The sequence below is a fragment of the Glandiceps talaboti genome, chromosome 16 (assembly GCF_964340395.1).
Source record: "Glandiceps talaboti chromosome 16, keGlaTala1.1, whole genome shotgun sequence".
Lineage (NCBI taxonomy): Eukaryota > Metazoa > Hemichordata > Enteropneusta > Spengelidae > Glandiceps > Glandiceps talaboti.
This window is the reverse complement of record NC_135564.1, coordinates 6908236-6920355: the sequence shown is the minus strand read 5'-3', so window position 1 is coordinate 6920355 and position 12120 is coordinate 6908236. Positions and strand designations below refer to the sequence as shown.

At 36.1% G+C, this 12120-nt stretch overlaps 1 long non-coding RNA gene across 1 annotated transcript; it reads right to left on the bottom strand.

Annotated features, from left to right (window-relative positions):
• Positions 1-358: 358 nt before the first annotated feature.
• Positions 359-3382, bottom strand: LOC144447819 (uncharacterized). Its single transcript, XR_013482051.1, has 3 exons — positions 3321-3382; positions 2775-2944; positions 359-1221 (listed from the first exon to the last, which is right to left on the bottom strand). It is a non-coding gene; the product is annotated as an uncharacterized LOC144447819 (long non-coding RNA).
• Between the last annotated feature and the right edge of the window lie 8738 nt (positions 3383-12120).

Here is a 12120-nt window from a genome sequence, read left to right as displayed (position 1 = left end):
AAAGTTACAGCCTGGTGAAATTGAAGATTATTGAACTGGCTGCACAGAAATTATGACAGATATTGACAGCTAGTATGTGTCTCCTATTAAATACTTTTTATTTCCTTTAACGCTGATGACATTACATACGCACAAACTGGTAATGTGGTCCATCACATCAAACAACTAATATGACGGAAGTTATAAATCGTAAAAACACATAAGGAGTGAACCTATCACTCAAACGTAACGATGAAAATGTCATGTGCAGACGACAAGACGACAAAGTGATGACCTTAATATTATGGTATTCTCTGCAAGCTGGGCAGGATGTATATGTAACATGGTAATCAAATAAACTATTAAAATTACACGTAATAAAATTAATTAAACACTTAACGTTGTCCAAAAGTGTTAATCCGCTGCAGACACAAAGACCCAATGTTGGTAAATGACCATTAGTTTTTTTCATACAAGCCTTAATTACATTGGAAGCCAGTTGAAACAAATCGTCGTCGAGTTCGACAACATCATTGCTACATTCTATTTTCTGGCGCTAAAATTATACCGTCTGAATCCACAAATATCTTATCAAAATTGCTACATCTTACTGTCTGAAACGACAAAAGCTGACACAAATTGTTACATTTGAATGCTCTTACATGATCGAAAAAAAACATAGGCTGTTACAATGTATATGATCTGGGAATAATCTAGTCAGATAAAGCTAGTTCACATAATGACAATATGTAGCGATATTGGTAAGCTTTTTGTCATGTCAGACGGTGCAAAAGTGAGAGAAATACTGTTAGCAAGATTTGTGTCGCGCCAAACGATAAAATGGCCTTCATACATGCCCTGCAATCATACATGTCTCAGTGTTAGCAGGGTTTTGTTGAGCCAAACGACGGTTTCTTTCAACTCAACTGGCTTCTATTATATCGTCCAATATATCAATTGCAGAACTTTGGGAATTCTGTATACTATGTGTAGAGCAATACTTCACATCTACCAGAAGACCTACTTCACTAAAACTCACAAAAGTCAGCATACTACGTTTTGTTTAAATAAGTTACTTTTTAATTCACTATTATTTCAATTGAAAATTCTTAGAAATATCAATTTAATGTGCAGTCTTCTAATTGATGGGTAACGTATTCGTATTCGAACCCTCTGCATCGGATGACCTTCTGGCAAGTACCAATTGCTGGAAAAACCGTTCCCACGCGGAAGCTGGAATTTCTGAAATTAAAAATACAAAAAAAACCGTGTTTTCCCCAATCCAACTAATATTGTACGTCAAATACTTATGTAAGTTTGTTGTATGTTGTGTTCTAGATATAACAGCCAAGAAGGTGCATAGCATGTTCCTGAACATATGCTTTTCGAAAGCATCAACACACACACATAAATAAACAAACAAACAAACAAACAAACAAACAAACAAACAAACAAACAAACAAATAAACAAACAAACAAACACGAAAAAAGACATACACACATAAACACACATAAAAGGGCTACTAATTTTAAAATGTTCTCATTAAGTACGCCAAATCGGGACAATTTTTGTTCGAGATGATTATATAACTGTTTATAGTAGTCTATATTGAATGAGGTTCAATTAAGTTGCTCTTCACAAAAACTTTACGATCAGGAGAGTTGAAATAGCTTTTAACTGAGATTCCCTGCATATGTAATATGACATTAACACGACAAAATGCAATTTAAAGTTCATATTAACAAACTAATCGACACCCAGGGGATCTTATGTAATTTTCTTAATTAAATTAACAGCAAAATTTTGAGAGGTTCATTCTGAGGCATATTCTATGTTAACCCTTTTAAAGACAGACACCCTATTTAAGGGTATAATTACACAGACGTCCCGACTTACTAGAAACCAAGTCATTAAAAGGTTAAAGACGTGCGTAGGACTCAATTTGGACTCTTTTGTACAAACTTAGATTGCCTTCATAGGGACAATTTAGTTCACCGAACGTTGGGCAATTAATTACACCTTGGCAAATAACAGAACAACGTTTGTTGGCGAGGATATTAACCAAGAATGTGTATCCGAATGGCTTCTTCTTAATAACACGGAATCACCGATTTGCTCTGTAAGATCCATTTAAACAAACTAGATGCGATAAGACCTTGGGAAGTAAATTCTGTTGTTACACTATTCTGTAGTCATTATCGCTGCACGACATATCATAATTCAGCGAAAGTTAAGTGTAGATATACACATTCACAACAGGAATCTGTACCCTCGGAAAATGTTAATGATATATTCTAAACTAGAATTTTGAGCGGAAGTATAGCTCCACAGCTATTACATTAGAATTTAAATATAAATTTAAAAAAATATGACATCGATACAGTCATTTTAGTATGGATAATGCATCAATTCGAAATAATGGTCAAATATTTTATAACAGTTTTGTGAATTTTTATCACATTGTGCGTGAATACGAATTGGTAATTCTGAGCAGAATGCTTAGGAACAAAATATTGTCATATTTAAAGTTAGGTGACACTAGAGTGATACGAACTATTGTATAATCAGTTTTTTGTACATAAAAAAATCCAAATATTTATTGACGCTGCAAATTGTATTTGATTAACTTTCATTCGGCATTTAGAAAATGAAATTACCACAAAAATGCGGATAACTATAGATGGCCACAGTAAAAAATTGATTGCATATTTACACATGAAACAAATTGATTTAGATTATACACACAAAAATAACATTCATCTCTACTTAAACCAAACACTTTGATATTTCTTACCTGGAGGAGATCGCTTGAATCCTGGATTTTTCCCACAATATTCTGACCAGTAGTCCCTACAAGCCACTGGACGACGTCGTTGGGCCATAGCAACAGACAGCAGGGTGACCATCAGAAGAAAAATAAACTTGGTGTTCATGGTATGTGTTTGAAGTAGAAGGTTTTCCTCTCTGTAATTAAACAAATACCAATAACAAAAATAAGCGAACATGTTTGAATGTTTTCATTTCCTGTATAACGGAAAATGGTTTATTAGAAGGTTATATTACTAGCATTCGCACAAGGTTTGTGGCATCTGGAAATGATGCTAACTGACATAAGACAGTAGAAGGACATGCCCAATGAAATATGGCAGGAGAATGTCAACTACGTGTACAGGGATTCGGTCACCACATTCATTTTGAAAATATTGGAAGTGGTGATTTTTAAAACCATTCCTTAGAGTACTAATCAAAACAGACATTTCGAGCAAAAGCGGCTCTGTTATAAAGTAACACATTTTATTTGTTTGTGAATGAAGCGAAAAACAAAAAAATCAATGCTTACCTTGAATAATCGTCAGTGCAGCCAATAATTTATCATGTGCTAGCGACTTGGCAAGGTGCTAACTCCGGGTAAATAATAGACGTATGAAGCGATGCCTTTTATAGGGAACTTAACAAGATCAGAGACAATGCGGAAGCTATGACTGATGGGGCGTGTATGTAGTAGGAGGTCACTGCTATCATAAATTCTAATCTATTTAGATTAGGAATCACACATGAGTTGACGCACTTTGATTCTTTCCTGGCATTATTTGTTTTTCATCATAATTGTGTTCTGTTAGCAAATGCAGAGTTATTGTCTGGTAATATGACACGCATGATAAGGCAGGAAACGGGTATACGTTTCAAAGTTTTGATTTCATTAAGTAAGGAATATGCTGCGAAACCCTTTATATTAACCCGTATTTCTTAAAAGAATCCACGGGAGTCTCAACGAATTGACGTGGTGTATAGATGTAGTACGGTGACATACATAATGCTGGTTATTGTCCTCTAAAAATAGGACAAAAATGGGAGGTTTATGTCATTCAGGAAACAAATCTTTGCATGCTGTATTCATGACCAATATAACATGTATTGTGAAATTAAGGCCATGTTATCTATCATTGAAAGAGATGAACTACACATAATGATATCCATGCAATTCCAAGGTCAATATTACATTTCTCTTTCCTATATCATTTGCAATTTCTTAGTTCAGCGGTACATTGTCTAATACCTGGTCCAAAGAAACCTTATTTATAAAAGAAACACATACTTGAAAATTTACAAAGAACAGAATGGGGATATTAAAATGGAAATGTTAGAAAGGGAGAGGAGGGATGAAATAGAACAGTACAGGTGGAAAGGAAAGCGTGTCTTAGAGGAGGGAGAGAGAGAGAGAGAGAGAGAGAGAGAGAGAGAGAGAGAGAGAGAGAGAGAGAGAGAGAGAGAGAGAGAGAGAGAGAGAGAGAGAGAGAGAGAGAGAGAGAGAGAGAGAGAGAGAGAGTTAAAATGTAATCGGTTCTGCTCTCAGATTGGGAGATAATTTGAAAGCATATTTTGTCCGATTGGTGTTTTTCTTCTCCACTGATACTTTTCCTCAGATTACCATGGTAATAAAACAATGTGTACATAGGTTGATTAAGATTTAATTATTCTCGAGCTAGATCTGCTATTACAGATTTTAATGAATTTATGATACATCGGACAGATTGCATAGATAATTGACAAGCATGTACTTCGAGGTGAATACATTTAGATGTGTATTATACGATTTATGTTTTCGTTAAGTTTTTACACGGTTTGATATTGTCAGATAACAATATATATTTCAGACTCTCCCGAATTATGTGTGTAGTTGCTTGAGTTCATATTCGAGGACTGTTTAAATCAGCAAGTCTGATTTGTTGAAAAGTAACACACTTCCTACTAGAACGAGATGACAAGCATTTCCCTGCCTTAACGATATCACAGTCGTATATAGAATTTTTGACGCCGCGGGTTAGTTTAATATTGTTTGACAGATTATGAGAATTTATGGGCTGTCATCAATGGTATCTTTATGGTATGATGTTTAATTATCCTAGGCGAACTTAATAAATGGCAATAATCCTAGTTATATATATCAAATTATGTGAATATTAATCGAACTGTACAACTTACATGTATACCATCAGTTTTCTTTGTTCTGCTTTTTTTACTTACTTCGTCAAATTAATCAAAGAATATGTTTCAAAAAGAAAGAAAATAGTAAATTTCGTATTGCGGGAAGTTCTTCATTAGCAATTAAATGGTTAGCACAGTCACCGCTTTATTGGACACGTTATGATAATTATAAGCGTCATATGCAAAGATTAGATTTCATGGTAACGAATAGATCCAGTGAGCAACTGTCGTCATAAAACTGAAATTCATATCATTGCCTTTGATTGACTACAGTAGCGGCAACTTTTGGCACAAATTTTATCACATTCGCTCTACAGGATGCCTTAACTTGTTAAAATCTCCATAAAGGTGTTTGATGCTACATAGTGGTCGAGGTCTGTATGCTGCCCACGAACGAGTTTACAGCAGAGCAACAGAGACAGAAAGACAGAGAGACAGAGACAGAGAGACAGAGAGACAGACAGAGAGACAGACAGACAGACAAACAGACAGACAGACAAACATACAGACAGACAGACAGACAGACAGACAGACAGACAGACAGACAGACAGACAGACAGACAGATAGATAGACAGGGACAGACAGACAGAGAGAGACAGAGAAACAGAGAGAGATAGGGAGACAGAGAGACAGAGAGACAGGGAGAGACAAAGAGACAGGGAGAGACAGAGACAGATAGACAGACAGAGATACTGACGCAAGGACTGACAGACGGACAGAAACAGACAGAGAGACGGACAGAAACAGAGACAGTGACAGAGACTGAGAGAGGCGGAGAGAGACAAACATATTGATTTATCGCAACATGATAGACTTGTTACGCCTGATGGCTCACATGGAGTCTTGTTTGCAATGGACAATTCAGGTATTGGAACAAGAGGGGACTCTTATTTTAAATATGTTATCGAACGTTTTATCTGGATCTACGAACATGACCAGAATGGTGGAAGTGTGAAGTACGAATGTCTCAAATCCCCATACTAAATATAAACTACGGTATCAATTTAGAAATATGAATGCAGCCTGGTTCGAGATCTCTGTCATCGAGAAATGTCACTGTCCTTGTAAGATGCCTTCAGATTACAACATTTTCAAAAAATTAGATTAATTCATGTGCCAATATCTAAGGCAGAAAGAACAGATGGCGATCTAAATAAAGCCAAGAAGGCAGGTGTCACTGTTAATGGTGAACAAAAATACCACAAAGTCAAGCAATCAATGATTATCAATTGATTGAACGGTGTCCTTCGGTTGTATGCTTATCTAATTCGGGAGAAACTATTAACAACAACTTGAAATAAGATGTTTTAGCATTGTCAATCTATGAGATGGTCAAATGAATCGACGGCAAACGTGTGGTAATATATGTATGATAGTACAAGTGTAATGTTGGGCGGCGTATTCCTGCATGTCTCAACAGAAACATGTAATCTTGCTACTGTCTGCGATACTTGTCTGGCAGGTGAATCTTGTTGCCAATTGTAAAGAGGAATATGTTACAAAAAAAGTAGTAACTCGTCTATACCGCGATTTATACAAGGTGATATCAGTGATAGAAAATATGCATTTTCCATCATTTAAACACTTACACGTCATATAAGGGTAAGATATTACAGTCTCAGTGTAGGTATGTTCTCCTTACGTTTGGTAGTAATAATAAATATTTTGGTACAATGATTAGGCATGATGTAAACGACTTACGCATCACGTTTACAACATGAAATCTTTATTGGCGAGACTGGGAAGTTTTTTAAAAAGAATTTCTACTATGATCTTGGTATTTGTTAACATTTTAAAAGTTGTTTTTATTTTAATATCTGAAAAACCAGGGGTAGAATTATAATGGATTGTTTCAAACTTCAGTTAGCTTTCTCAATAAAATGCGTTCGTGATTGTTTCGCAGATCTTAGTTACGATTCAAGTTAAAACTGAAGCAAAGCTGTTTTTCAACTTGCAGGAAAACAAGGTCTGTCCAGTAAATGAATAATATTCAATACAATTTAAAGCACAAGAATGACACAGTCGTCCGTGAGGTACATGTACGCGCATGCTTTGGGGTCCCACGCTACGAAAACCTAACCGATATATAACTAAGGACGCTCAAATAAAAGTTTGGTTCCGAACAGAGATTAAAATGATTAAAGACAGGATTTTATCCAAACTGAACTCTGGCGTCAGGAAATAGGCCAAATTCTCTTAGAACTTGGGATTGGTAAGAGATTACATAGTGATGGTCATGACGCGATGCATCATGTTTTTTAAAACTCGGACATGCGCATTGGATGACCATTACACTTTAAACACACCACAAGCAAGTATTACGTAAACTATAACATGTTGCGTGTCGTCACTTGTTGGCGCTCTTCTGACACTCATATTCATACTCAAACGCATGCCTGCATGTCCTAATCTAGCGAATCGAATCAAATTTTCCCTTTCATGTCAAGAATTTTATTTTGCATACCTTGAATGTCATCAAATCAAAGATCTTATCTCTGTTGGTGGCAATGGAAAGCTATTGAAAATGAATATTTACTTTTATCTTTCGGTGAGTTAACAACTCCAACGGTGTCGCGTGCATGTGGATGTATAACATATACTAATACGTCATGCGAATGTCAGATATGTATATACGAAAGAAACTTAAATCCTGGTTTTTGAGGGCGAGATGTTGGCAAGTTTAGCAAGAATGCGTATATATTTGGTACGTCAATAAGGAAACAGGCTAGCTTTATCATCAAACCATAAATGAATTAGGGTGCGCCACTGACATCTCAAGATAACAGTAGGATTAATCACGACGAAGTAAAACTTGTGCTTGATTGAATGTATGGCTACTTCCGTTGAGTAATTCATTTTATTTTCATTTTATTTTATTTTATTATATTTGCAGGAATACCAATGTGAGCAAGACTCATTTACATGTTTCTTAAAAGCACAGCAAAACTACATAACATTAGAGCAAGCACAACACGTGCAGGTAAAGTTACTAACACTAAACGTGCAACAAAATTGAATCCTATATGCGCTTACAGAGAGGGATGGTCATTGTACTTTTTTATATTTGTTGGGGTGGAGGGGGATACTTTGTTCTGATAAGTGCTCAGAGCAGTCAGTCTATTTCTCTTTTTAAATCTTTTTTTTTTCGTTAAAAACGAAGAAGAAATACATCCTTTTACAAGCCTTTGAAAACAGAAGAAAACAAAAAAGAGAGGGAAATACCGAAAGACAAAAGGTGACTTGCATCCAAAGATTGTGATCTCGTAAAATAAAATTTTCACTAGTCAGTCTATTTTAGTACAAAACATCGCCGGCCCACATCGGCCGTAAAAATCGAACGCTCCGTTAAATTCATTAAATAAGTTAAATCCATATCACGATATTCAAGTGACCCAAGGTCACTAACATTCTCCTGATAAATTATAAGCCAGATTATTTAATTACGCTTACTGTGGACCAGATGTGAACTGACACGTTCTGACATTTCATTTCATAAATACCTGTCAACATGCCACAGAATAAATCTAACAAGTCTCCACTGAAGGCACATCTATTTCCTTATTTTGATATTTCCTTATTTTGATATAATGTTACTAAACAAAATTGAGGTGTATAGGCCAATTCAAGCAGACACTTTTACCTCTATAACACTTCTGGCTATGTCCAAATACTTGCATGCGACCCTACATACAAAAACTTGCATGTCACCCCTTTTGTGTTTAGCGTGATTGAAATCGTCGGTCTCATGCCAGAGATAAATTGCGCTGTACACTGACGCAACTTGTGAAGGGGGATATCTATTCAACAAGAACTCTTGCGAACTCTGAAGTCATTTGTTATTATTATTTTTATCATAGACCCTACACGTATGGTATATGCTTTCATAGTATGTCAGTATACTACACAATTGTGAAGCCTGTCGACAGTCGCTCGCGCCTTTTTTCCTACGTTTTATCTAAACTTAAGTCGTCGCCACGCTCCGATCCGGCGCAACACTACTATAATCGCATACTGATATCGAGGGACGAAGGCCGAGCTCGGGCCTTCGGCCCTTGATATCAGTATGCGATTATAGTAGTATTGCGCCGGTGTGGTGCACCGCAACGACTTACATTTAGATAAAATGTAGGGAAAAAAAGGCGCGAGCGACTGTCGACAGTCTACACAATTGTATATTGCCAGTTTTATCTGGTGTGCCTCAGGGGTCTATTATTGGCCCCCTGTTATTTATTTTGTACGTTAATGATTTGTCAGCATGTGCTCGGTCATCCAATGCAATTTTATATGCCGATGATTCGAAGCTTTATACAACAGTCCAGTCAATTTCTGGCTGCGCGTTGTTGCAGGGTGATTTAGACAGGGTTGTTTGTTGGTGTTCAACATGGAAGCTGAAACTAAATATTGAGAAATGTGGCTTTATCGGTTTCACGAATAAGACTAAGAAGTTCATTTTCAATTATTAAATTAATACAATTTCAATCACACGGTTCACATCAATTAAGGACCTTGGTGTCATTCTTTGTGGTTCCATGGATTTTTCAGAGCATATTGACAATGCAATGTAGTTAAGAAGGCAATACGCAATCTGGGATTCCTGATGAAGCGGCATTGTCAAGATTGTAATAATGTAAAGTCTATAAAGACCCTGTACATATCCTTGGTACGGAGCGGCCTTGAGTTTTGTTCCCTTATATGGAACCCATGGCAAAATAATCTAGTGGATACGATCGAGCGTGTCCAAAGGAAATTTATCAAATATTTTTGTGCTTTGAACAAAATATACGTTATGGTTCTTCAGATTATTTAGAAATTGTGTAAGTTTTTCAAACTACCCCCTCTTTTCAATCGTAGGAGAGTTTCTGATCTCGTTCTTTTTTATACAAATGTGTCCATTCAGTGGTTAGCTGTTCTTATTTGACACAAATCCCTCTAAATGTTCAATTGTAATTTAAGGTTTAATTTTCCTTTTCGGGTACCTGCAACCAGAATTAATGTTCGTAAGCATTCTTTCATTCCACGGGCTCTAGATCTATCCACTATGAATGAAATTGTCAAATATAACTCGAGTATTGACATATTTGACAGTCATTTCAAAACTAATGTACAGAATTATTTTTATACTTGATGCGCTTTTTATTGTTGCTTTTTAATGTATATTGTTTTGTACGTATTTGTTTGTTTTGTATGTTCTGCGGAGCCTGTAATTTGGGATGTTGGTTTTCCGAATAAATAAATAAAAAATAAAATAAAAACAATGAATTTCAATTCAATTCAATTCAATTCAATGTGGGGAGGGTCGAAATATCTGTGTAGCATGTGATGATTGGGGAGGGGCTACTAAAACACTAGAGTTCATTTTGGTTTATTTTTGTGTGACATGTTAAAAATTATATCTCATTTATATGAAGATCCGCATGAGAGTGAGATAGTGTAAGTGAGTCTTTCTTTAACCACGTTCCGTAACAAGCCTTCACTGTTCAAGTAGGATCGTAGGTCGCTGGGTTTAAATCTCCGCTCCTATGAAATGTTATGCGCCTTAAATCAAACTCCTCCGTTTATCACTGAATCATATCACCTAAATATTGCAGTAAAAAGACAGATAATATAAATTGAAATTGTTTAGTGAAAATATAAACATTCCAATGTAAATCTTTATTTAGATTCTCCAATTATACCACTTTTCCCCTCTTAATTTAGTTATTAAAGGGACACAAGCTGAGTTTATAAATAATTTGGGTTCAGTTTATATGGAAATCTTTATTTAGATTCTCCAATTATACCACTTTTCCCCTCTTAATTTAGTTATTAAAGGGACACAAGCTGAGTTTATAAATAACTTGGGTTCAGTTTATATGGAAATCTTTATTTAGATTCTCCAATTATACTACTTTTCTCCTCTTAATTTAGTTATTAAAGGGACACAAGCTGAGTTTATAAATAACTTGGGTTCAGTTTATATGGAAATCTTTATTTAGATTCTCCAATTATACTACTTTTCTCCTCTTAATTTAGTTATTAAAGGGACACAAGCTGAGTTTATAAATAATTTGGGTACAGTTTTTGCTGCATAATTAAAAGGTACTCACAGTATTCTACTTACTGAAACTTACTTAAGCACAGCTCGCAAGTGACTGAATGTGGTTTTATGTAGGTACATTTTCTATTTTCACTTGAGTGAAAAGCTTATAAACTCAGCTTGTGCCATTTTACTAAGGAGTCTAAAATCTCCAGACTTTAAATTGCTTTATGTGTTGATATAAAACCATCGGGAAATTGCTGCTATGTATACACCACCATTAGTACTCTACTATAATATAACACGCTACGTCCCCTGTACGTTCTTAGCAATGTAACAACAGTATTTGTTTGAAGTGTCAAGTGACCATATGTGAAGTGGTGATTGTGCAGCATCCATCAACAGCACTGGCTGTTGATTTGAAATTGTCTGTAAAAAATTATCGGCGGATGCCAAACATGACGCATTTCCAAAGTAGGTAATAACAGCCATTTCAAACAGAACAGATCAGAGAGGTGGGTGAAGGACATGTTTTTTATTCTCAACTCGTTCGGTAATGTTCGTGACACTGCTCTTGTGTGCATTTTTTTTTTTGGGGGGGGGGGGGTTGTTGGCTTGATTTCCAAGTATATTTAAACTTATGTTGCTCTCGTGGGTAAGCGAGCCTTCAGTGATTATAAGGAAGGAGGACCTGGGGAATGGGAGTATCACTTTTTATAAATCGGTTCTCGGACGAGGGCCATATTTTAGAAAATGGGATAAAGGGAAGGGCTACATTTTACTTTGACTAACTATATTGGCATCCCATTGCTGCCACATCGGTTAGGGATAGGGTTGGGGTTAGGGTTATTGTTAGGGTTATTGTTAGGGCTAGGTACCGTAATATCAGACCATGTCAATCAAATCGCTGCTGACAACGATGGAGTGAATTAACTGTCAGGTTGATGTGAAGAGAGAAGTCACAGTGGGGTCTCACGGGAGTAAAACGAGAACAGTTGGATAAGGTATTAGGGATAGTATTGTGGAGGTGTTACTCTCGGTCCCGGTAATATCGGGAGTGTGCCCATCTATAGTGTTTGGGGTTAATTTTCTGGTCTTAGCTCAGCCAATGAGATCCAATCACAGGTATTCATCAAT